The sequence below is a fragment of the Oncorhynchus keta genome, chromosome 10 (genome assembly GCF_023373465.1).
Source record: "Oncorhynchus keta strain PuntledgeMale-10-30-2019 chromosome 10, Oket_V2, whole genome shotgun sequence".
Classification (NCBI taxonomy): Eukaryota; Metazoa; Chordata; class Actinopteri; order Salmoniformes; family Salmonidae; genus Oncorhynchus; species Oncorhynchus keta.
The window spans coordinates 37,656,168-37,682,925 of NC_068430.1; the positions used below are offsets into that span (position 1 = coordinate 37,656,168).

The 26,758-nt window shown below is 41.4% G+C and overlaps 1 protein-coding gene across 7 annotated transcripts in view; it reads right to left on the minus strand.

The window, feature by feature from the left end:
• LOC118388640 (leucine-rich repeat neuronal protein 1-like) overlaps positions 1 to 25,463 on the minus strand; it is a 39,089-nt gene extending 13,626 nt beyond the window's left edge. The window contains exons 1-4 of one of the 7 annotated variants that reach the window (XM_035777906.2): positions 25,114 to 25,463; positions 23,413 to 23,871; positions 17,334 to 17,469; positions 9,050 to 9,157 (exon numbers count right to left, since the gene is read on the minus strand). The gene's annotated coding sequence lies outside the window, so the exon portion shown is untranslated. Of the gene's footprint in view, positions 1 to 9,049; positions 9,158 to 14,978; positions 15,034 to 17,298; positions 17,470 to 23,412; positions 23,896 to 25,113 lie in introns of those variants that run through there. The other 6 variants (XM_035777907.2, XM_035777903.2, XM_035777909.2 and 3 more) reach the window with 6 other exon arrangements.
• Positions 25,464 to 26,758: the final 1,295 nt, after the last annotated feature.

The following is a 26,758-nucleotide window of genomic DNA, read 5'->3' on the forward strand; positions in this document are numbered from 1 at the left end:
AGCGCAAATCTGGCAGAAACACAGAGCACAAGGATGTGAGACTGACAGGAACTCACAGCTTTGATTCAGCATATTGCAGGTGTGGTATTTATACTGACTCAAACAAAACGTAGTAATACAGAACATTTAACAGAATGTCAGTCCCAGTGTTTCACGTCTGCATATTTTAACAATGATCACAACATGGAATCTACATATCCATAACCCAACGCCTGATCAAAGGCCTACAAATTCTCAATTTGTTTTTCTAGTCAGTGTGGGAGAAACAAGGTTCAGTACTGTATACTGGATACAATATATACGATGTGAAGTCCATTAGAGTATCCATTATCTGGTGAGTATCCTATTTTTATGGCTGTTACCGTGAGACACTCCCAAACCTCTTAGATACTGTTCCAATAGCAATGATGATCCATATAATTATTCAAGTCAAATGCCCCGGGCATACAGAGAGCCATCTCACTGATTCATATACTGTGAATGAACTGGAACATCGGGGCTTTACATCCTCTTCCTCTTCTCAGGGCTCAGGAAAGGACAATATAGAGATCTGAAAGAAATCTCTCCCCCTCTATCCATCCATCAACCTATCTACCTATCTATGCACCTACAGTTGAAGTCTACATACACTTAGGTTGGAGTCATTAAAACTCGTTTTTCAACCACTCCACAAATTTCTTATTAACAAACTATAGTTTTGGCAAGTTGGTTAGGACATCTACTTTGTGCATGACACAAGTCATTTTTCCAAAAATTGCTTACAGACAGATTATTATACTGTATCACAATTCCAGTGGGCCAGAGGTTTACATACACTAAGTTGATTGTGACTTTAAACAGCTTTGAAAATTCCAGAAAATTATGTCATGGCTTTAGAAGTTTCTGATAGGCTAATTGACATCATTTGAGTCAATTGGAGGTGTACCTGTGGATGTATTTCAAGGCCTACCTTCAAACTCAGTGCCTCTTTGCTTGATATCATGGGAAAATCAAAAGAAATCAGCCAAGACCTCAGAAAAAAATGGTAGACCTCCACAAGTCTGGTTCAACCTTGGGAGCAATTTCCAAATGCCTGAAGGTACCACGTTCATATGAACAAACAATAGTATGCAAGCATAAACACCATGGGACCATGTAGCTGTCATACTGCTCAGGAAGGAGACGCGTTCTGTCTCCTAGAGATGAACGTACTTTGGTGCGAAAAGTGCAAATCAATCCCAGAACAACAGCAAAGGACCTTGTGAAGATGTTGGAGGAAACGGGTACAAAAGTATCTAAATCCACAGTAAAAAGGAATGGGAGAAGGTCATGTGGTCTGATGAGACAAAAATAGAGCTTTTTGGTCTAAACTCCACTCGCCGTGTTTGGAGGAAGAAGAAGGATGAATACAATCCCAGGAAACATCATTCTTTGGGGATGCTTTTCTGCAAAGGGGACAGGACGACTGCACCGTATTGAGGGGAGGATGGATGGGGCCATGTATCGTGAGATCTTGGCCAACAACCTCCTTCCCTCAGTAAGAGCATTGAAGATGGGTCGTGGCTGGGTCTTCCAGCATGACAACGACCTGAAACACACAGCCAGGGCAACTTAGGAGTGGCTCCGTAAGAAGCATCTCAAGGTCCTGGAGTGGCCTAGCCAGTCTCCAGACCTGAACCCAATAGAAAATCTTTGGAGGGAGCTGAAAGTCCATATTGCCCAGTGACAGCCCCAAAACCTGAAGGATCTGGAGAAGGTCTGAATGGAAGAGTGGGCCAAAATCCCTGCTGCAGTGTGTGCAAACCTGGTCAAGAACTACAGGAAACATATGATCTCTGTAATTGCAAAAAAAGGTTTCTGTACCAAATATTAAGTTCTGCTTTTCTGATGTATGAAATACTTATGTCATGCAATAAAATGCAAATTAATTACTTAAAAATCATAAATGTGATTTTCGTTTTAGATTCCGTCTCTCACAGTTGAAGTGTACCTATGATAAAAAAAATTACAGACCTCTACATGCTTTGTAAGTAGGAAAACCTGCAAAATTGGCAGTGTATCAAATACTTGTTCTCCCCACTGTATATCCAAAATGTCAATTTATTTGGCGTGTTTGATCCAGAAAAAAACAGCTTCCAATTTGCGCAAAGTCACTACAAAATATCTCAAATGTCACCTGTAAACTTTGCCAAAACATTTCAAACTACTTTTGTAACACAACTTTAGGTATTTTTAAACGTTAATAATCGATCAAATTGAAGACGGGTCTATCTGTAATAACCTCAACCATTTTCCAAAGACTGGTGACATCCAGTGGAAGCGGTAGGAACTGCAAACAAGTGCCTGAGAAATCCAGTTCCCCAATGGAAACTCATTGAATAGACAGTGACCTCAAATGTATTTTTTCTGAATGGTTAGTCCTCTGGGTTTTGCCTGCTACATAGGTTGTTATACTCACAGACATGATTCAAACAGTTTTATTAACTTCAGTGTTTTCTATCCAAATCTACAAATAATATGCATATCTTATATTATTGGAATGAGTAGCAAGAAGTTGAAATTGGGCACGCTATTTATCCAAAAGTGAAATTGCTGCCCCCTATCCCAAACAGGTTTTAAGGACAACAAAATCATGGTATTGGAGTGGCGATCAGAAAGCCCTGAACTCAATCGTATAGAAAATCTGTGGGCAGAACTGAAAAAGCGTGTGCAAGCAAGGAGGCCTACAAACCTGACTCAGTTACACCAGCTCTGTCAAGAGGAATGGGCCAAAAGTCACCCAAACAATATTGTGGGAAGCTTGGAAGGCTATCCAAAATGTTTGACCCAGGTTAAACAGTTTAAAGGCAATGCTACCAAATACTAATTGAGTGTTTGTTAACTTCTGACCCACTGGGAATGTGATGAAAGAAATAAAAGCTGAAATAAATTATTCTCTACTATTATTCTGACATTTCCCATTCTTAAAATAATGTGGAGATCTTAACTGACCTAAGACAGGGAAATTTTACTAGGATTAAATGTCAGGAATTGTGAAAAACTGAGTTTAAATGTATTTGGCGAAGGTGTATGTAAACTTCCGACTTCAACTGTATCTATCGGTACGTCTGTCTATACACTGCATCTTTTATATCCAGACATCTATCAGGCAAACTACTTTTTTGTCTCTCTCTCCCCTCATCACTTTCTTCCTCGCTCCTTCCCCCTCTCTTCTCTTAAATTGGAGGAGACAGGCGAGTTAATCGCTGTTTTCACGCTGAAGCCATAAAACTCAGACACCTGGCACCAGGCTCCTGGAGGGCTGGCAGCTCTGTGGGGGGTTGTATCCGGTCTGACCGAACGCTACCACAGTGTGTGTGTTCATGCGTGTGTGTGTGTGTGGGGGGGGGTTGATAATGACAGGTCACCTCTAGGGCTGTTTCGGTGACCGTTTTGCCGCCACACCGGCAGTCATGAGTCACACCGTCAGTCATGACCGCAGTCAAATTCCATGTAACCGTTTAGTCACGGTAACTGGTAAATAGGCTTCTCCACGCTCTGATGCTGCTGATGGTCATTCGTAGCCTACCAAACCTAATAACTGCCTGGTACTCAGCACTCTATTGTCCCTCGAACCACTGACATCAATTTTGCTGTTCGTTAGGCCTACTCATCTTGTTGGCTGACGAAAAGTTGGCAAAATGTGGAACGTACTTCTAAAATCTTCAATTTTGCAATGTGAGTGAGTGTGCTTCGGAGCACAGCAGCCGGGAGAATGGAATTATAATTATTATATTCAACCCAAGGGCACAATGGCCACTTTGGCTGCAAAGGGGATGGATTTGTTAGGGGGCACTACGGCCACACAAGGGGGATGACGCTGGTAAATTCGATGCCTGGTGAGAATATTATCAAGTGCTTGTCAAATTGTGAATGAGAGACTGATGAAGTGTGTGCAGCCTGCACAAGAAACAAAATCAGAGATCATGCCTTTCACGCTACTTTTTTTCACATCATAATTAGAGTTGCAATCATGCAGCCTTAGAATGGATTAAAAATCAAAACATATAGCCCATCTTTTGTGTCACAACTAAAGTTGCATAAATAGCTCTAAATCAAGCATATAGGTGGACACGTTTCTTTGTTAACTGCTTAACACAGAATAACCGCATGTGTGCACTTCCTTGGAAATCATTTGGAGAATATAATATTTATATTTTATTCAGCTATGTTCAATTGTATTCTTTATACTATAAAATAATAAAAAAGAATGCCACGGAATTCTCAACAAATCTTGTCTGCTAAATGAACTAGTGTAGCCCATAGGGCCTAACATAAGGAAAACTCAGAGTATGCTATTCTGCTCTTCTGAAATAGACTACATTTTCTTTATATCATGTTTCTTTCGACCTGTCTAAAATAAATAATGGATTTATTGTGATTGTGTAGGCTATGTTAAATGGATTTTTAGATAAAAAATAAAAAAGTATAATGTTTCAAAGGTCTGCATCAGTGGCTAGTAGGCTATGTGTGAAAGCCAGGATAATGTGTTTATGTTCATTTACGGTCAATTACTGTGAGACCGGCAGTTATTTGCTTGACAATCACCGGCTCACAAAATGTCATGACCGCCACAGCCCTAGACACCTCACATGGAAACTGGAGGCAAACAAGGCCAGAGATGCCCTCCCTAATCATCAAAGCCCTGAGAGACTACCAAGCTTTCCATTGGGGCCTGAAAACAGAACACTCTGACTGTCAGTGGTAAGTGTAATGAAAGTTGTCACACTAGGCAAAATGACATCTCCCCAACCCACAGAGTGGTCTGACTGAGGGGAACAGATGTTGCTCACATTGACACAGCAGCACTAGGCACTGTTGACAGGACCCCTTCCTCTCAGCTCCGCTGCTTTCAGATATGGTGGCTAAATGCTGTTTAATCCTGGATGGAAAAATCGCCTCAAATCCTACAAACTATCCACATTCTGATGGTAATCCTTCAGTCAATCCACATGTTTTTTGGGGGTGCGCTCTCTGTCACAACCTTACCCACTAAAGTAAAATATATTTCCATTTCCTCTGGTTTGAGTGAAACTCTTCCACATAAGTAACCAATAGACTGATATTCCTGTTCCTGTGAAAGTGGAACAGCAATACTGCTAAAAGAGTAGAACCATTATGGGGGGATTAAGGCTAGTCTACGATATCATGCTATACTATTTATATCCTGTTTATACTCTTAATCTACAGGATGTACACAACAATGCCTCAGGAGCAGACATAACAAGCATTGCTTCGGGCTTCCTGGCCAGCAAACCCCTAGTCAGGTGCAACACTTGTCCGAAGAGGCCAAACTGCTTAAACCAGATACACAGAGATTCAGTGTTCACACATTCTTTGAATTTAACCCAGAACAGCCCAAAAGAGGAAAAACAGGTAGAGGTGAGGGATAAAGGAGAGGGTGCAGAGATGCAGAGCAATGCAGGGTGGCTAGAGTGTTGGGCCAGTAACCGAAAAGTATCTGGTTTGAATACCCGAGCTGACAAGGTGAAACATTTGTCGATGTGCCCTTGAGCAAGGTACTTAACGCTAATTTGCTCCAGGGGTGCTCTACTACTATGGTTGACGCTGTAAAACAACACATTTCTCTGTGCCTATGTGGTGATATGTGAACATTTAAAAAAAATGGACTTGAATTTACACTCACCTATCATATCTCACTACACAAACAAATGCTTTGTCACAGGAGACCCAAGCCCTGCTTTAAACCTAGTGTAACTCTATTCCTATAGTGAGTGTCTTCAGGGGCCCTGGCATTTTGTGTGAGAGCTTGAGGCATTTGCGTACAGCAAATTGTCCAGTGTTCAAAAAACTTTGCTGTGGTGCAAAATGAAGTGTCATTCATATTGGAATCCAGCCAGGGTTGGAACTTGTGTTCACCTGCAACCTGCACTCAGAATGACCGCCAGGTTTAGGATCATTGAGAGGAAACTACCTACAACATTTAAACTGGAACAAACAACTCAGTAATGGGTGCAAAAAGTATAACTGATTGGATTAGTTTATAAACATTCTATTTACCTTTGTGTCGCATAAGATTAATCAATCAATCAATGCACATGCACAAAAATAGATATTGAAACAGACAGTTCTAAAATTCAACCTGCAAGAGAGCATGCTGAGAAGTATGATGGGTGTGGTTTTGGTTCAAAGTGATGTGTATGAGTTTCAGGCCCCTGTACTGGAGTATAACTGGGCCTCAAAATATAGCCTTATGAAATACATATGGTATTGGGTTAAAAAATAATAAAAAAGAATAACATATCTGCTTGGGATCTCACGTAGTAAAGTCCATAAGACTGAAAACAGAGGAACACAACAACCATGCCTGTCACTAACAAATACAGTGATGGCTGGTAACGCTACAATGTAATTGAAAGGCAAGGCACTGGGAAATATGTGAATAAGGCTTTACACTAAGCAGTGTGTTAATTTAACACTCTTCTGGTGTCTATAAGGGTCCACAGACTCAACACTTTCAGTGTTGATTTTAACACTCTCAGTAGCTAGGTTTCTATCCAATTGGTGACAGATTTTCATGTGAATATTCAAAAATCCTCATAAAAACAACATGCCCATTTTCCCACCAGAGATGCTTCCATCAAATTGAACTTGTTGCGGATAGAAGGCTGAGTGTGATGACGTAGTGCACATAAAAATATGTTTTGCGGTTAAATTCCCATGTACCAAATAAAAAATACGAGTTAAATATGTTTCCATCGCATTTTCAATTCTACTGATGGTTTTGTCACAACAAATGTTGTGTTACATGGCAAACGTGCCCACTCTGGTCTTGGAACATGTGCTCTAGCCAACAGCCCGCAGACAGTGTGGGAAGGCTACCTACATGATGAGATTATTATGGATAAGAGCAAGATTAGTTTTATTTGTCAAACAGCAGCCAAGCATCATCTGGTGGGGCGAACAACAACAAAAACAATTGGGGATGCATGCCAGCAAAGCCACTACACAAAACTAAACAATATATTCATTGCACTATAACGGTGACAAACGGTACCCACAAACTCTTAGGGCCTACATAAAGCTGTCCCAACAGCAGAGTCCCAACAGCAGTTCCAACACCTCCCACTGCTACACTTGGCTATCAGCGGAGCCTTGTCTGGCAGCGAAACAGTTCATTCAGCCTCATTTACTGCCTTTAAAATAAATATAGCTGATAAGGCTGACTTGCTTAAACAAATGTGGTCTCTAGTGACAGTTGATATGTACAAACTATGGCATAAGGGGATGACAAGCAGATACGAGGCAATCCGTAATTTCGAGGAAGACATTCATGATCGAGCTAGGGCGGACATAGTCAATATAACTATTTGTTCAGCACTTTTGAAAATGGACAGGTTTCAGAACATGGGCTGTTCTTACAATGTTATCCCTGTCCACTAAGTCAGAACCGTAGGATAAATAAAGGGTATTTGATACGCTGCTGATTTTGCAGGTTTTCCTACTTACAAAGCATGTAGAGTTCTGTAAAATGTATCACTTAAACTGTGAGAGACGGAATCTAAAACAAAAATATAGAAAATCACATTGTATGATTTTTAAGTAATTCATTTGCATTTTATTGCATGCAATAAGTATTTGATCACCTACCAACCAGTAAGAATTCCGGCTCTCACTGACCTGTTAGTTTTTCTTTAAGAAGCCCTCCTGTTCTCCACTCATTACCTGTAATAACTGCACCTGTTTGAACTCGTTACCTGTATAAAAGACACCTGTCCACACACTCAATCAAACAGACTCCAACCTCTCCACAATAGCCAAGACCAGACAGCTGTGTAAGGACATCAGGGATACAATTGTAGACCTGCACAAGGCTGGTATGGGCTACAGGACAAAAGAAAACCATTAGTAACACACTACGCCGTCATGGATTAAAATCCTGCAGCGCACGCAAGGTCCCCCTGCTCAAGACAGCACATGTCCAGGCCCGTCTGAAGTTTGCCAATGACCATCTGGATGATCCAGAGGAGGAATGGGAGAATGTAATGTGGTCTGATGAGACAAAAATAGAGCTTTTTGGTTTAAACTCCATTCGCCGTGTTTGGAGGAAGAAGAAGGATGAATACAACCCCAGGAAACATCATTCTTTGGGGATGCTTTTCTGCAAAGGGGACAGGACGACTGCACCGTATTGAGGGGAGGATGGATGGGGCCATGTATCGTGAGATCTTGGCCAACAACCTCCTTCCCTCAGTAAGAGCATTGAAGATGGGTCATGGCTGGGTCTTCCAGCTTGACAACGACCCGAAACACACAGCCAGGGCAACTTAGGAGTGGCTCCGTAAGAAGCATCTCAAGGTCCTGGAGTGGCCTAGCCAGTCTCCAGTCCTGAACCCAATAGAAAATCTTTGGAGGGAGCTGAAAGTCCGTATTGCCCAGTGACAGCCCCGAAACCTGAAGGATCTGGAGAAGGTCTGTATGGAGGAGTGGGCCAAAATCCCTGCTGCAGTGTGTGCAAACCTGGTCAAGAACTACAGGAAACGTATTATCTCTGTAATTGCAAACAAAGGTTTCTATACCAAATATTAAGTCCTGCTTTTCTGATGTGTCAAATACTTATTGCATGCAATAAAATGCTAATTCATTACTTAAAAATCATACAATGTGATTTTCTGGATTTTGTTTTAGATTCCGTCTCTCACAGTTGAAGTGTACCTATGATAAAAATTACAGACCTCTACATGCTTTGTAAGTAGGAAAACCTGCAAAATCGGCAGTGTATCCAATACTTGTTCTCCCCACTGTATAAAGCAGACAATGAAAGCTCTGACAATTTTCGATGACTACATATCTCTAAAACAGGTTATAGGCTACATGTGCACCACCAAGTCAGAACATTAGGCGAAATTAAGAGGGGAAAATATATCAAATTATTAGGGTGAGGCACATGGGCTATTAACAGCTTACTACACAACATACACTTAATATTACTTTCTTAGCTACAGTACACACATCTCCCTGGCATATTAGATCATTTATGCAGCAGCATACAAGACATTTTTGGGCTCACCTTGTGCTGTGTTCACTTGAACAGGAAGGAGGCGCGGCGGTCCTTCATTGGTTAATTTTCTCATCAAAGTCTGGCATTCTCTGGATTTATGGTGCTTTCAAGACAACTCTGAAAAAAACAAGGTCGAATCATGATGACGTCAGTGATCTTCAGGTCGTAGCTCTAGAAAGAGGCCTGAGTTCCTGACTTGCAATTCTGAGTTGGATGACCAAAACATATTTCCCCAGTCAGAGCTAATTTTTTCCCAAGTTCCCAGTTGTCTTCAACTCACTGAAGTCAGATTTCCCAGTTCCGAGTTAACAGTTGCTTTGAGCGAGGTAGAAATCATGCTGGATTGACAGCATGGCTAATGTTGAATGTTTAACATTTTAAACTTGGAAAAGAGACCCTTAAAACCAGACTTGGGAACACAAACCCACTACACTGAATAGCAGGCTAGTGATTGCTTTGCAATGCTTGCAGTTAGCCACTGATTCTTTCCAAACCACTCATTGTTGAGTTTGCGATTTCCAACTTGTTGTGTAATGTTTATGTCCAACACGTTGTATCTATAATTTATTTGAATTATTTCTCTTCATATGACAAGTATTAAAAATAATTTTCCAGTAGATTGTCGACTTGATTCATGATGATGACTGCTAGCTAAGATTTTGAAAGTATGATGTTGATATGATCAGTCCAATAAAAGCTACTGTAGATATAAAGTGATTTGACGTCATTTTATCTGGGACCAATGACCTTGAGCCTTCTTGGATGGGCACTTCTAATGTAACTCTATAGCAGCACCCAAGGGACTTGAATTTTCGAGCTCTACCCTTAGATTTGGTTGTGACGTAGTGTCCCCATGAGTGACAGAACACTGAGCCAATCATGTCGTAACTAGAGAACATTACCAACCCCTACGCTCCGTATTTTCCGCTGGCTGCTCCACCACCACAGAAAGCACTGAGCTGGGCTGAAACACCTGCATTTTGGAGCTGCCATCCTCAAGAAAGCAAAAAAGAGACCATGTTTGTATGCCGCTTTTTTAACTCAATGATTTTAGATTTTTTTTTACATTGTTTGAAAACTGATATGTGACATGTATTAATGCCAAAATAAAATGCATTTAAAAAAAAAAAAAATTGTGGGGCTCAAGCTCTGCCCAACCTTCTGTGAATGATGGGTCGCCACTGCCTGAGTGCCTGAACCATGACGCTAATCTCACAGCCTGGGGAAGCACAGAACAGCACACTCATTTACAGTTTACACGGAGGTACACGCACAGGCACGCACAGACACGCCGATTATGCTCACACGCAAGCTCACAAAGGCCCGCATACACACACATAACTCATTCAACAATACACACACACACAAAGAGTTTAAGAGCTATACATACAAACATACATAAAGACGTATACCACAACATGAACACAGGCACATCATCAGCAAACCAGTGCCTGCGAATCATGAACACCACCACCCACTCATACTGTACATGCTGTGGTTGTACATAAATTGCATACATAGTCCTGGTCCTCGTACTGGTGCACAAACAGTTTCTTTCACACACACTCCTACTCACACCTCCACAAACCAGTGGTACACTGAAAGGGCAGAAATCCCTCATCCAGACATTATCCAGCTGGTTTAGAGCAGGCCTCAGGCATGCAGGGGGGATTTACTCTGCCTCTTCCTTCTGTCACGGCCTTTATGTGTTTTAGCTTCCTCAAAACACACATGCATGATCACGCACACCATACAGAAAAGCTTACAAACTCACGAAACACGCAAACACACAAACAAACACAAACACACAACCATTCTGTACAAAAAATCATACACCAAACACACACACACACATACACACCTCATACCCCTGTAAATATTCAATGGGTTCAATTCTCGGGCTGACTCTCTTCTCTGTATACATAAATGATGTATTGCAAAAATCAGAAACTTTCTGTCCAAAAATGATGCAGAAAAATTAATCCATGCTTTCGTCACTTCTAGGTTAGACTACTGCAATGCTCTACTTTCTGGCTACCCGGATAAAGCACTAAATAAACTTCAGTTAGTGCTAAATACGGCTGCTAGAATCCTGACTAGAACCAAAACATTTGATCATATTACTCCAGTGCTAGCCTCCCTACACTGGCTTCTTGTCAAAGCAAGGGCTGATTTCAAGGTTTTACTGCTAACCTACAAAGCATTACATGGGCTTGCTCCTACCTATCTCTCTGATTTGGTCCTGCCGTACATACCTACACGTATGCTACGGTCACAAGACGCAGGCCTCCTAATTGTCCCTAGAATTTCTAAGCAAACAGCTGGAGGCAGGGCTTTCTCCTATAGAGCTCCATTTTTATGGAACGGTCTGCCGACCCATATCAGAGACGCAAACTCGGCCTCAACCTTTAAGTCTTTACTGAAGACTCATCTCTTCAGTGGGTCATATGATTGAGTGTAGTCTGGCCCAGGAGTGGGAGGGTGAACGGAAAGGCTCTGGAGCAACGAACCACCCTTGCTGTCTCTGCCTGGCCGGTTCCCCTCTTTCCACTGGGATTCTCTGCCTCTAACCCTATTACAGGGGCTGAGTCACTGGCTTACTGGGGCTCTCTCATGCCGTCCCTGGAAGGGGTGCGTCTCCTGAGTGGGTTGATTCACTGATGTGGTCATCCTGTCTGGGTTGGCGTCCCCCCTTGGGTTGTGCCATGGCGGAGATCTTTGTGGGCTATACTCAGCCTTGTCTCAGGATGGTAAGTTGGTGGTTGAAGATATCCCTCTAGTGGTGTGGGGGCTGTGCTTTGGCAAAGTGGGTGGGGTTTATCCTTCCTGTTTGGCCCTGTCCGGGGATGTCCTCGGATGGGGCCACAGTGTCTCCTGACCCCTCCTGTCTCAGCCTCCAGTATTTATGCTGCAGCAGTTTATGTGTCGGTGGGCTCGGGTCAGTTTGTTATATCTGCAGTACTTCTCCTGTCCTATTCGGTGTCCTGTGTGAATCTAAGTGTGCGTTCTCTAATTCTCTCCTTCTCTCTTTCTTTCTCTCTCTCTCTCGGAGGACCTGAGCCCTAGGACCATGCCCCAGGACTACCTGACATGATGACTCCTTGCTGTCCCCAGTCCACCTGGCCGTGCTGCTGCTCCAGTTTCAACTGTTCTGCCTGCGGCTATGGAATCCTGACCTGTTCACCGGACGTGCTACCTGTCCCAGACCTATTATTTGACCATGCTAGTCATTTATGAACATTTGAACATCTTGGCCATGTTCTGTTATAATCCCCACCCGGCACAGCCAGAAGAGGACTGGCCACCCCACATAGCCCGGTTCCTCTCTAGGTTTCTTCCTAGGTTTTGGCCTTTCTAGGGAGTTTTTCCTAGCCACCGGGCTTCTACACCGGCATTGCTTGCTGTTTGGGGTTTTAGGCTCGGTTTCTGTACAGCACTTTGAGATATCAGCTGATGTACGAAGGGCTATATAAATACAGTTGATTTGATATGATGTTGCTCTTGCTGCTGGTGATTCTCTGATCCACCTCTACGCAGACAACACCATTCTGTATACTTCTGGCCCCTCTTTGGACACTGTGTTAACTAACCTCCAGACGAGCTTTGATGCTACACAATTCTCCTTCCGTGGCCTCCAACTGCTCTTAAACACAGGTAAAACTAAATGCATGCTATTCAATCGATCACTGTCCTCACCTGCTCACCTGTCCAGCATCACTACTCTGGACGTCTCTGACTCAGAATACGTGGACAACTACAAATACCTAAGTGTCTGGTTAGACTGTAAACTCTCCTTCCAGACTCACATCAAACATCTCTAATCCAAAATTAAATCTAGAATCGGCTTCCTATATCGCAACAAAGCATCCTTCACTCATGCTGCCAAACATACCCTCGTAAAACTGACCATCTTACCGATCCTCAACTTCGGTAATGTCATCTATAAAATAGCCTCCAACACTCTACTCAACAAACTGGACGCAGTCTATCACAGTGCCATCCGTTTTGTCACCAAAGCCCCATTCACTACCCACCATTGCAACCTGTACGCTCTCATTGGTTGGCCCTCACTTCATACTCGTCGCCAAACCCACTGGCTCCATGTCATCTACAAGTCTCTGCTAGGTAAAGCCCCGCCTTATCTCAGCTCACTCATCACCATAGCAGCACCCACTCGTAGCACGCGCTCCAGCAGGTAAATCTCACTGGTCACCCCCAAAGCCAATTCCTCCTTTGGTCGTCTTTCTTTCCAGTTCTCTGCTGCCAATGACTGGAATGAACTGCAAAAATCTCTGAAGCTGGAGACTCATATCTCCCTCACTAGCTTTAAGCACCAGCTGTCAGAGCAGCTCACAGCACCTGTACATAGCCCATCTGTAAACAGCCCATCTATCTACCTACCTCATCCCCATACTGTATTTAATTATTTATCTTGCTCCTTTTCACCCCAGTATCTCTACTTGCACATTCATCTTCTGCACATCTACCATTCCAGTGTTTAATTGCTATATTGTAATTACTTTTCCACCATGGCCTATTTATTTTATGTCCTTAACTTACCTCATTTGCACTCGCTGTATATAGACTTTTTGTTTTCTTTTGTTCTACTGTATTATTGACTGTATGTTTTGTTTATTACATGTGTAACTCTGTTGTTGTATGTGTCGAATTGCTATGCTTTATCTTGGCCAGGTCACAGTTGCAAATGAGAACTTGTTCTCAACTAGCCTACCTGGTTAAATAAAGGTGAAATAAAAAATAAATAAATATGTTCACCCAGCTTAGTGCCTTCCCTTCCAGAAAGGATAAGGCAGGCAAGTAGGACGAGAAGTCATTTAGGTATCATCAGCCCTGTCTATTTGATCCCAAGGCCTCGTAAATGCATTTATTACCCGAGTCTCCAAACAGCACAGGGACTAATGAAGCTCATCAAAGCCACAGCAGCAGCAGCACACAACCAGGAGAAGACAGATCTGGTCCCGTATCTAGGGTTAGGCTGTGTGGGTCTCTCTCTGTACCCACATAGAGCTCATTGGTTCTGGGGGTAAGAAGATAACAGACACCCTGTTTAGAGCTCTGAACAGAGGTCTGGAAGTCTTAGACCAAAGATGGATCCTCTTTTTCTTGTCCTGCTGAGTTTTTTGTAACAGCATTAGGTTTCCTTGAGCGGAGTCCACTCTGCCAACATAAGCACTCACTGTTCCACAAAGACATCAATAGCTAAAACCTTCTCAATCACCGAATCTGGACACCAAAGTACACAAAGGCAAGCATATGAATGAAAATGAGCCAAATTGCTTTTCATCCATTGGGGAGGAGACCGTGTATACAGAGTGCCTGTCTTCAGTATCCGTTTTGCTCAGTGACTTAACCCTCGGCTTTCAGATGCTGGCTGGTACTGCCAAGAGGAAACTGGGTCTAATGAGAACATGATAGCACTTTTCACAGGGAAGAATAATGTGTTTCTCTTCATTCATTCGGCCCTTTTCATTGGGCCTCAAATGTGAGCAGTGTTTCCCAATCAGCAGCCACACCACAGGCTCCCTCACATTCATGCCGTCACCATGGTGACCGGCCATGCCACATGTCTGTTTCATACCCAAATGAGGAGACAGCTGTGTGTGCCATTAGGCATCGAAAAGCGAACAAGAACTACCACGAGATCACAATGATAAACATCCATATGCAATGACCGGATTAAACATCAGACACCATCAAACGAAAAGTCTGATAATTGCTATACCAGCAGACAATGGCTCCCACTATAGCGTGGCTACGTTCAGTCTTCCGCTACCACAACAAAGAAACAAGGGTCTGCTGTTACCTAGTAGATTCTACTGACTACATCTACAAACGCACCGCAGCATGTCTCCTTCCCAAACAACTATTACTGATGAAACATAGCATATCACAATACAGCAACCACAGCCAAACCTACCATTCCATCACTATCATTCGTTTTCAGTCACTATACTCCTATATTACAGCTCCATACACGAGTCCCCAGCTCCGCCATGTGCTGCTGACAGCCAGCCGGCCTGCCAGGCGTGTGTAGCTGATGGGCACTGCATGTCCTTGCTGGGCAATTCCACGGAAACAGAATTAGACTTTGACTCCGATTTTTTCACTTTAAAATGTATGCCAACCAAATCCATTGATTTCAAAGTTTAACAAACTATACAACTCTATGCACAAGGACTACTTTGAACAATTTACACCGAAAATGTCACAAAAAAACACATTGACTGGAAGAACTATGCTGATGCAAAGTGTGGTAAGATTAAGATTCAAAGATGTCTGCAGAAACAATGGGGTGTCAGCTGTGCTATGATATGACACCTTGAGTTAAATGCTTTTTGGGCTTATTGAACTACAGCAGGTGAAGTGGATTTACATCCGGTAATGGAATTACGGTAAAATAATTACATCATGGGTCCCTGATCTGTACTATATAGAAATGCATAATAATGGATATGAATATCATTCTCTTCATGGTTATGTATCCTGAATAACTGGAGAGTGAGAGAGCGAGCGAGACGTCTATACTGTTTTTACAGTCTTGGTTTGACCACCAGATAACAGAATGAGAAAAAAAAATATGAGCTAGGCTTGGGCAGTAAACCGTATATATACCGTATATATACCGTATACCACCAGGGTATTTGGAAATAGCCATGGGGTGGTTTTTCCAAATGGTCAATACCATTGATAATATATGAAGTGTTTTCATAAATGTTCATATTTGTAGCTAAGTTTTTAAGTAAATACAGGCAGTCAACTTGTGCAATGTGTTATGAGATGAAGAAGATTGCGTTGTTCATTTCATTTGTCACATCATTTTGTATTATAAAGTATTATTACTGGTAGTTCCCAGGCGCATAGTTTGTTTACAAGCACACAACGACAAGAGACCAGAGTCTTGTGAGTCACTCACTGTTGTGCAGCAAATGCCGGGTGATCTAGTTACAGTATGGAATTCACAACTAAGTTATTTGCCAGCTTGATATCTTACAAATATTAAGTTAATTGTGCAAAAAGCTCTGCCGTTGTACATTTGGTTTGCTAATTTAGTAGCTAGTTATATATCTAGCTAGCTAAGTAGTTGGCTTCTTCCAAAATCAAGCTTCGCTTGGTAACACCAGAGGATCCCCTCCTGGATCAAGAGTCTTGCTGTCTAATATTTGTTTTGTGCATGCAGCAAACTATGAGCAGCATTTCTCAGTTACATGTATAACTTTATGTGCTAGGATGTCTGTCTTGCAAATAGTTTCGGTCAGAAACTGTATAAAATGTTTGCAAATGCATTCTCTATGGGATTTTACATGTACTTGTTAACATTGCTAACCTTTGCATTACAGAGGCTATGTGGGGTTTGAAAATAGCACCCCTTGTGTTCAGTGCTAGTATTACCGGATATCCTGCTATGGCACAAGGTTGGTATGAAGGTATGACAAACTGGATACTGCCCAAGCCTATTATGAGCTGAACATACAGTAACAGTATGCCAGTGGAAGGGATTACAGTAGCAGGTGACCCAACTGTGGTTTGTGACTACTATGATTTCCCATTGTAGCCAATTCAACTGCAGTAATTCCGTTACCGATTTTTCAGTAATTTGGTAACAGAATTACGAGTTTTGATTATTTATAAACATACTTGATATAAAAAAAGCTATAACTAATTGGTGGGTCTTCCTTTACTTGCTGCGTGTGTGAACGTTCATTATCCTTCCTCATCATGAGGGAGAGAAATTAGAAAAGATCTTAGATATGTGGGGTTTTGGTAACAGAATTACAAGGTAAAAGGCATTGTGTCTTAAACTTAATTAATCCAAAACTAAATATGTGTTGATAATAGTTGGCAGGGGTCTTTGATTCAACATGATTGTGTTTTGATGTATTTCTAATACCTTTTGAGACTTTTTCTGTTAGATGTTGTCTAAGACCCCTTTTCCATCTGTTTGACCAGAAATCAAAGCCTTTGCTTATCCTGGAAAATGGTTGACAAATGTATATATGCCTTCAATTCTCAAAAATATAGACTTAGCTTCATTTGACACCCAATTTGACATGCTCCTATGAACTTCACTTGAAGGTGCTCATAGGTTCATTTCGCAGCAGTCATAAAACATACAAACAAAATCACAAATTAAAAAACAACAGCAAATAGCAAGGGATATTTACAAGCAAGTAGCCTGGGTAAGTGCATTTTCATTTAGTCTGAGTGAGAGGCACCCTGTTCCTCCTGCATTGGCCTACCTGAGAGGCACGCTGCTCCTCCTGCATTGGCCTACCTGAGAGGCACGCTGCTCCTCCTGCATTAGTCTGCCTGAGAAGCACCCTGTTCGGGCACCATTAGTATGCAGGCGTCCCGCTCCACATCACACAGAGCTTTGGTGCAGCTGGTGGAGGCAGAGCAGAGGTGTGGAGCTGAGAAGAGGAGGAGGAAATGTGTCTGTTCAGCCAGAGAGAGGAAGGAGGGGGAGGAGACTGGGGAGCAATTCTCCTTCTGAGGAGCACTACTGCTTCTGAGCCAATAGGAATCCTTCTCTGCTCTGCTCTTCCATAAAGCAATTGGTGGCCTCTCAGGGGTGTGTGCTTAGTCCTCTCCTGTACTCCCTGTTCATCCATGACTGTCTGGCTACGCATGGCTCCAACACCATCATTAAGTTTGCCAACGACACAACAGTGGAAGTCCTGATCACCGACAACAGTGAGACAGTCTATAGGGAGGAGGTCAGAGACCTGGCAGTGTGGAGTCAGGACAACAACCTCTCCCTCAATGTCAGCAAGACAAAAGGAGCGGATCGTGAACAACAGGAAATGGAGGGCCGAGCACTCCCCCATTCACATCGACGGGGCTGCAGTGAAGCGGGTTGAGAGCATCAAGTTCATCGGTGTCCACATTACTAAGGATCTATTAGGGTCCAAACACACCAACACAGTTCTGAAGAGGGCACGGCAATGCCTCCTCCCCCTCAGGAGATTATTTTTTTTTGCCATGGGTCCCCAGATCCTCCAAAAGTTCAACAGCTGCACCATTGAGAGCATCTTGACTGGCTACATCACCACTTGGTTTGGCAACTGCTTCGCATCTGACTGCAAGGTGCTACAGAGAGTAGTATGTACAGCCCAGTACATCACTGGGGCTGAACTCCCTGCCACCCAGGACCTCTATACCAGGCGGTGTCAGAGGAAGTTCCTAAAAAATAGTCAAAGACTCCAGCCACCCAAGTCATGGACTGTTCTCTTTACAACCGCACGGCACCAAGTCTGGAACCAATAGGGCCCTGAAAAGCTTCTAACCCTAAGCCATAAGACTGCAAAATAGTTAGTTAAATATTTCACCAAATAGCTACCCGGACTGCATTGACCCTTTTTGCATGAACTTTGACTCCTCACAAGTTGCTGCTACTACTGTTTACTATCTATCACGTTATTCCTAGTTATATGTACATATCTACCTCAAATACCTCGCACCCCTACACATCGACTCGGTACTGGGACCCCTTGTATACAGCCAAGTTATTGTGTATCTATTATTACTTTTATTATTACGTGTTTTATTTTTCTATTATTTCTCTATGTTCTTTCTCTCTGTATTGTTGGGAAGGGCCCGTAAGTAAGAATTTCAATGTTAGTCCACACCTGTTGTTTATGAAGCATTTGACAAATAACATTTGATTTGTAATGGTGATATCACTTTTAACAAGATACAGATAAAACACATATAATTATGCTAACAGCATCTAATGTGACAAGGTTTAATGAATACTTTTGTTAGAGTAAGCTAATGTGAGGCAGTCGTGTATGGTTCAGTAGCTGAAGCTATTCAGATCCAACATGGGCGTTTCACAAATGCCTAATTCCCTATGGACAGAGATGGTGCTGACAGTAACAATTTCTCTCTCTCTCACACAATCTTTCTCTATATATGAGAGAGAGATATCACAATATATAAATAAGATAGAGACGAGATCAATATATATATATATATATATATATATATATATATATATATATCTTCTGTCTTTCTCCTATTTTTTTCTCATTCTATCTGCAACGACAAAGAAAAGCCAATATGTCCTCTGAGCATGGATCAATCATGCTGACTTTGGCAAAGTCCTTCAACATTGCACCAATAGAGAGACGCACGTCAAATATCTCAAAGGATACTCATGTGGGACAAAGCCTAAAAATATCACCACAGCAGTCAGGCATGTAGATTACGCAATAAAATTCTACTAAGTAAGCATTTTCCAATAGATTGGTGACCCAATAACACTTTACGCATTAATATACTAGTCCAATCAGAACTTCTCAGTCCATATTCTGATTCTGAGTACCCCAATAACAGTAAGTGCTCTTTGTAACCAGAAATATAGTAGAGAGATGCTAGGATCCATTACCAATCCACATACAGTGGTATGAGAGCAAAACCAAGCAGTCAGCATCTCTGAATGCCCATTCTCTCTGAGATTTGAGTCATAGAAGCTGCTTGTCTCAGAATAATGGCCATTAATTCATTCCCTACCCAAACATTAGATGGGTAGAGTTTGATAATCAGCTGCCTCAGTCAGAAACATCTTTACAAAAACCTCACAATGGCGTGACATATTTCCCTCACCCCTCAACTTGCAGTCACAATGGGAGCGGGTCGAACTGGAGCACCTAAGTCATCCCCCCTCAAACACCCCACTGAACCCTAAAATTAGAGCCCACAGTGCAGAGTCAGTCCCAGGCTCTCTCAATGGGTCTCAACGACTTGTGTTGTGAACACATGCACACATGCGAGTGCGCGCGCGCGCACACACACACACACACACACACACACACACACACACACACACACACACACACACACACACACACACACACACACATCGTGTTAAACACGTCTTTGAGTTGGCTGGTTCTCACGACTCCTGAACTGCTGGCTGAGAATACTGCTTTGTGCGTGTGGGTGGGGGAGGGCACGGCATACTCACTGCCTGTGCCAGGCCTTCTTCCTAAAGCGGGTTATACCTAATAGCTTCTTCCCGCCTCCTCCCTCACCACTCTGGCTAGAGTACATCCATTTATGTCAGCATTCTCAAAGTTTTCCCAAGACAAAGCCCTAGTTCAGTTGGCAAGCCCAAAGAGGACAGTAGTGAATAACAGGATCATTTAAATCAACTGAGCCTCGGCCAATGGATTTCGCACATTGCCTAATCAGGCTCAATTGAATAAAAATGACCGAAACTGCAATTCCTTGAAAACAATAGCCTTAAACTGAAAAACAAAACCCTGCTTAACTTTTATGTTGATTGCCTCTGTAACTGTAGGACTGTTCTTCAAACCAACTATTACAACTTATGATCCAGCTTTTAATCCAATCCTCCACATTACCAAGACTTGACTTGTGAAGGTTTGATTGAATGTGGCCCTGAGTCACTCAAAGCATATTTAGCTCTGTGGCTTTAGCTTCAGAGAGTAGTAACAGGTGCCACGGTCACGCAATAGCTGCAACAGACCCGATGAGGATGAGAAATCAATTTACAAATGTGTCCCAAATTTCTTTGGCACCTCCCCTACCAGCTCTGCCCCCATTGTCTTTTTCTTTTCCTCTGAAGACTTCTTGTCGAATTTCTCCACAGAGTAGTCGAGACATCTGCCAGGATCCTCACACTTTCGTATGCAAATGAATGTGATAGGGCATGAGAGCCGCCAGTCAGCTGTTTCAGCTGCTTTCCCTGTGATCGTGTTGTGTGTGGCAATAATATAGGCGACATTATTGTTTAGCATTTTTTTCTGCTCTTGTTTATAAAGCGGTTTATAGTGGGTTATTTTACTGTGAGTGCATGTTTGTCCACAGTGTTAAATCAACACAGAGTGTTACAGTTAACACTGGTTCAGTGTCTATACAGGTCCACATTTTTCAGTGTTAAATTAACGCACTGCTTAGTGTAAAGCCTTATTCCCATATTTCCCAGTGCCTTTCTTATGAATTCATTACCACCAATGACTGTATTTGTTAGTGACTGCAATGGTTGTTGCACTCAGCCATGTTCATGTTATCTTTAAAGTTAAATTACTTGTAACACAAAGATCCCTTTTTTGTTTGTCCATTTCAACTTTATTCCAAACTTACTCTGTCCAGTGTCTGTTCTTTTTCCCATTGTAATCTTTTATTTTCATTGGCCAGTCTGAGATATGGCTTTTTCTTTGCAACTCTGCCTCGAAGGCCAGCATCCCGAAGTCGCTTCTTCACTGTTAATGTTGAGACTGGTGTTTTGCGGGTACTATTTAATGAAGCTGCCAGTTGAGGACTTGTGAGGCGTCTGTTTCTCAAACTAGACACTCTAATGTACTTGTCCTCTTGCTCAGTTGTGCACTGGGGCCTCCCACTCCTCTTTCTACTCTGTTTAGAGCCAGCTTGCACTGTTCTGTGAAGGGAGTAGTCCACAGCATTGTACGAGATCTTCAGTTTCTTGCCAATTTCACGCATGGAATAGCCTTCATTTCTCAGAACAAGAACAGACTGACGAGTTTCAGAAGAAAGGTCTTTGTTTCTGGCCATTTTGAGCCTGTAATCGAACCCACAAATGCTGATGCTCCAGATACTCAATTAGTCTAAAGGCCAGTTTTATTGCTTCTTTAATAAGCACAACAAGTTTTCAGCTGTGCTAACATAAGGGTTTTCCAAAGATCAATTAGTCTTTTAAAATGATAAACTTGGATTAGCTAACACAACGTGCCATTGGAACACAGGAGTGATGGTTGCTGATAATTGGCCTCTGTACGCCTATGTAGATATTCCACAAAAAAATCTGCCGTTTCCAGCTACAAAAGTCATTTACAACATTAATAATGTCTACACTGTATTTCTGATCAATTTGATGTTATTTTAAAATGGACAAAAAAAAGGTTCTTTCAAAAACAAGGACTTTTCTAAGTGACCCCAAACTTTTGAACGATAGTGAATATATATATATATATTCTTTTTTTGGGGGGGGGGGTCACTTAGAAATGTCCTTGTCTTTGAGAGAAAAACACTTTTTTTTGTCCATTATTAAAATAACATAAATAACTTTTGTAAATGGATTCCTCATCGGGTCTGTTGTCGCAGCGCAGCTATTGTGTGACAGTGTATCAACTGGATGCCAGTTGGTGAACCCTGTCATAAGGCCTTATTTTAAGGGCTTAGTTTTACTCTAATATAGTGGTCTGAAACTCATGGTTTACAGACCAAATCAGGCCAGCAAGTCACATTACACAGGCTTGTAAAGTGATGTGTAACTCCTATTGGAATCCAGCCGGAGTGGGGCTATCCAACGTTTGGAATTTTTATTCAGAATGACTGCTAGGATTGGGAAGACTAAGATACCTAAAGCTGTAAACTGGAACAACCATTTCAGATACGGGTGCAATAAGCACAAATAACAGATGATTTGTTTCTAAAAAATAAATGGTATGTATATTTGAGTAGCATAACATTAATTGAATTAATCAAAAACACACATATTGAAACAAACAATTTAAAAAATCTACCTCCAATAGAGCATGCTGGGAAATTTGATAACGATTGGTGTGGTTTTGGTTTAACACTGGTTATTATCACCAACACACTGGTTATTATCACCAACACATTCATTTACATCAATGACTGTTAATTTAACACTTACAGAGTTCATTTAACACCTCAATCAACACTAGAAATGTGACACTGAAAAATCAACACTAGGTAACACTGTGCAATTTCCTGTGTCAGTGTGTCATCCCTCAGACAAAATCGATATGAATTCGCATTCTCAATTGATAGTAATTCATTAATTATATGCACACACATATCAGACTACATATTATTTGCCACATGTGGGCTACTGAATGCGGATCACAGTGCACTTGCAAATCCAATGGGTGCACTGATTCTGTAGCTAGCCCTACCATTTGATGTGAGATTCAGCCAGCTTCTACAATATTAATATGAACAGCAAGGGTTCCGTAGACCTAAATAAACAAAGAGCTTAGCCTACATATTTTATTTGGACGATATGCCAATTGTGCTGTCATCACCACATTACAAAGAATAATGCAACATCTTTCCTCAATGACAGTCGCATTCACTTCAATACGTGAGGAGTGCAGTGAATATAGGAGGCATATTTGTTTGAATTCTTGGCAAGGCGCAGATCATTTCAGAAATAAAATATTCAGACCATGCCTAATTATTCCGAAATGACCGTTTCCAATTAAGTTCATGATTTTATATCTGTGAATAATATTCAAACGCTAAGCATGCGATTCTCATTGATTGACTTATTTCACAATGGTTAACCAGATATGTAAATTGTAGCATAGGTCCTACATATGAAAATGAGCAATTGGTCTCACCTTAGCATTTTATCAACCACAAGAATGCCTCTCCCCCTGTACACATACTTAGCTGCCACAGGAAAAAACAGGCAATTCGAGCGCTCAGTCTTGAAATATAATATTACTATATATATGAAAAATGAATATTACAATATTTAACTTAGCAAAAAGCGACGTCTCTTCACAGAGGTTTAGTTTTGAATTCTTCAGCCGCCGTTCTTCTGTCCTCTGTGCTTCGCCCGCGGCTGACTGAATAGCTTTATCATCGCCACTGGTAACCCGAGCACAGCGCTTGCCTTGAGCTCGCGCTTCTCTGAGCTCGTACCCTCCTCCAAGTAAACATACAGAGAGCACCTGGCGCTGACCAGAGCTGCGAGTCCTGTCAACTGATTTCAAACGCGAGATTGGTCGTGCGGCAGTGTATGTCATCACAGCCTGGTGCCCAACTAGACGACCTCACCATCTGCTCGAGTTCTGCTGTGATGGACAAAAGAACAAAAGAAACTCGCTGTGGGAAACTAGAAGCAAGGGTGAGGTTGGCGTGGCAAGGGATGAAAGGGTTACATTTTTTTTACAAGTTCCAGTGTTTGTCAGAAAGTGTCCAATGTAAGGTGAAGTGAGTCAATGACCTCTAAAATGAACTAATCTTGCATGAATCAAAAAACCTAGCCTTCACTGAATCTACATAATGACATTGGAAAAGGTTTGGTGGCATATAGCTCAGTATCGGGCAACTGGTTTTGAGTTATGTTGAGGTGTACAGTAAATCTAGGGTGTGGCAATATTTTGATGTCAAACTATAGGCCTAATTCCATTCTGTCTGGATGTGTGATGTCTTGGTAATCTGTGACTAAAATATCACTACACAGCTATGATATATAACTTTACCAGCACACAATATAGAGAACATGCACATGTGTGCCACACACACACACACACACACAGTAAAATTACATTTATGTTCTCTCTCCACCTGTCAACATTCTCTCCTCTCTTTCTGCTTCCTTCCTTCCTTCTTCTCCTAGGATAGCTTTGAAGTGACAGTGCTTCATCACATTCTGTTTCATCTCTTAAAGCTGCCTGCTTCCACCTGAGCTGATGCATTGAGCCTGAAGGACCTTGCAAGGCACAAGTGGGATCATTCTTGTGCTTGAGACAGACATGATAGGATGAGTGCAGCTTTTCTCCTGTTTGTTGATATTGTACTGGCATGTTAGGTTGCACTGTTGAGTGGTAAAGGGTCACAGACTTCGGTGGAGAAATCACATGAAGTCAGAACTTCCTGACATCATATGTGAGAACATAAATCTGATAGACCATTTCTGCGATTGTCAGCGATTGTCACACTTTTTCCGGTCATTGATTCAATGTCTTGAGCCTAACTTTTATTCACATTGAACATCATCGTCAAATCAAAATGTTATTTGTCACATGCGCCAAATACAAATACTACCTTATAGTGATGTGCTTCCTTATACAAGCCCTTAAACAACAATGCAGTTAAGAAAATACCCCCCAAAAAGTTACAAAAGTAACAAATAATTATTTGAATCAATATTTCGCTTTCTCTAGCGTTTGCAATGTATGATCAACAAATGGATCCATGCGAGACAACTTCAGAAAGGAAGAGCAAGAGCGGTGGTTTTCACAGCCCTATTTAAGCGCCCACACCAACAGAAATCAAATGTTTTGAGCTGAAAGACAATTGCCAGAGCTTACCCATCATGTTGTATAACGATGTATGTCAATAGGTCATCATTTTAGTCAAAGTATGATGTATTTGCTCTTGAAGAGAGAAATCTGAAGCGAGACATTCGTGGAAATCCGTGTCAATACCCTGTCTTTTCCTATGAGATGACGTGCAAATTCTGTTCAGCCTATGTTTCATTTCAGGGCTAGGTTTTATTTGATCGTTACCAGTTACCACCCACCTGTATGGCCTTGTTTATTAATCAGAAACAGCTGCAATGTTCTTCCTCTTCACAACTGAGCTGAACCAAACAGCCTTGTGTCCACTTGGTCGCCTGAGCAATGTAGCAAATACACATAGGGGGTCCAAATGTTTTTCACTTATTGTTGAGCTAGTCTGTATAAAAACATATATACAGTATACCTGACTATTTTATAAATGGTATAAATGCGTGATATGATTGAATTCTGTAAACCCTAGTCGCCCCAAGATGAATGGTTTTGACCACTAAAGTTTTTCTTCACTACACTCTTGGCTCCACTGCTTTGATTGGTGCAGCTAGAATCCACAAGTATGTATCCTATAATGAAAAGACAGTGGCGTCATTAGGCCTGAACTTTCAAGGCTTCAAACTCAGATGTTTTTGTTTTCTAACATTTTGATGGTCTATAAAAAATGTATTATAATAATGAGAAAAATATACACAAAATCAAATGTGTTTTATATACACTACCGGTTAAAAATTATAGAACACCTACTCATTCAAGGGTTTTTCTTTATTTTTACTATTTTCTACATTGTAGAATAATAGTGAAGACATCACATTTATGTATTAACACATATGGAATCATGTAGTAATCAAAAACATGTAAAACAAATCTAAATATATTTTATATTTGAGATTCTTCAAATAGCCACCCTTTGCCTTGATGACAGCTTTGCACATTCTTAGCATTCTCTCAACCAGCTTCATGAGGTAGTCACCTGGAATGCATTTCAATTAACAGATGTGCCCTGTTTAAAGTTAATTTGTGGAATTTCTTTCCTTCTTAATGTGTTTCAGCCAACCAGTTGTGTTGTGACAACAGAATATAGCCCTATAAATCCATATTAAGGCAAGAACAGCTAAAATAAGCAAAGAGAAATGACAGTCCATCATTACTTTCAGAAACACCACAAAAAACAATATACAATGGCTGTGGTCGATGTGTTCCTGGTTCGTGCTCAGGTAGGGGTGAGGAGAGGGACGGAAGCTATACTGTTACACTGGCAATACTAAAGTGCCTATAAGAACATCCAATAGTCAAAGGTATATGAAATACAAATGGTATAGAGAGAAACAGTCCTATAATTCCTATAACTACAACCTAAAACTTCTTACCTGGGAATATTGAAGCCTCATGTTTCAGCTTTCATATGTTCTCATGTTCTAAGCAAATAACTTAAATGTTAGCTTTTTTACATGGCACATATTGCACTTTTACTTTCTTCTCTAACACTTTGTTTTTGCATGATTTAAACCAAATTGAACACGTTTCATTATTTATTTGAGGCTAAATTGATTTTATTGATATAGTATATTAAGTTAAAATAAAGTGTTCATTCAGTATTATTGTAATTGTCATTGTTACAAATAAAAAATAAATAAAAAATGATTAATTTTGGTCCTCCAAT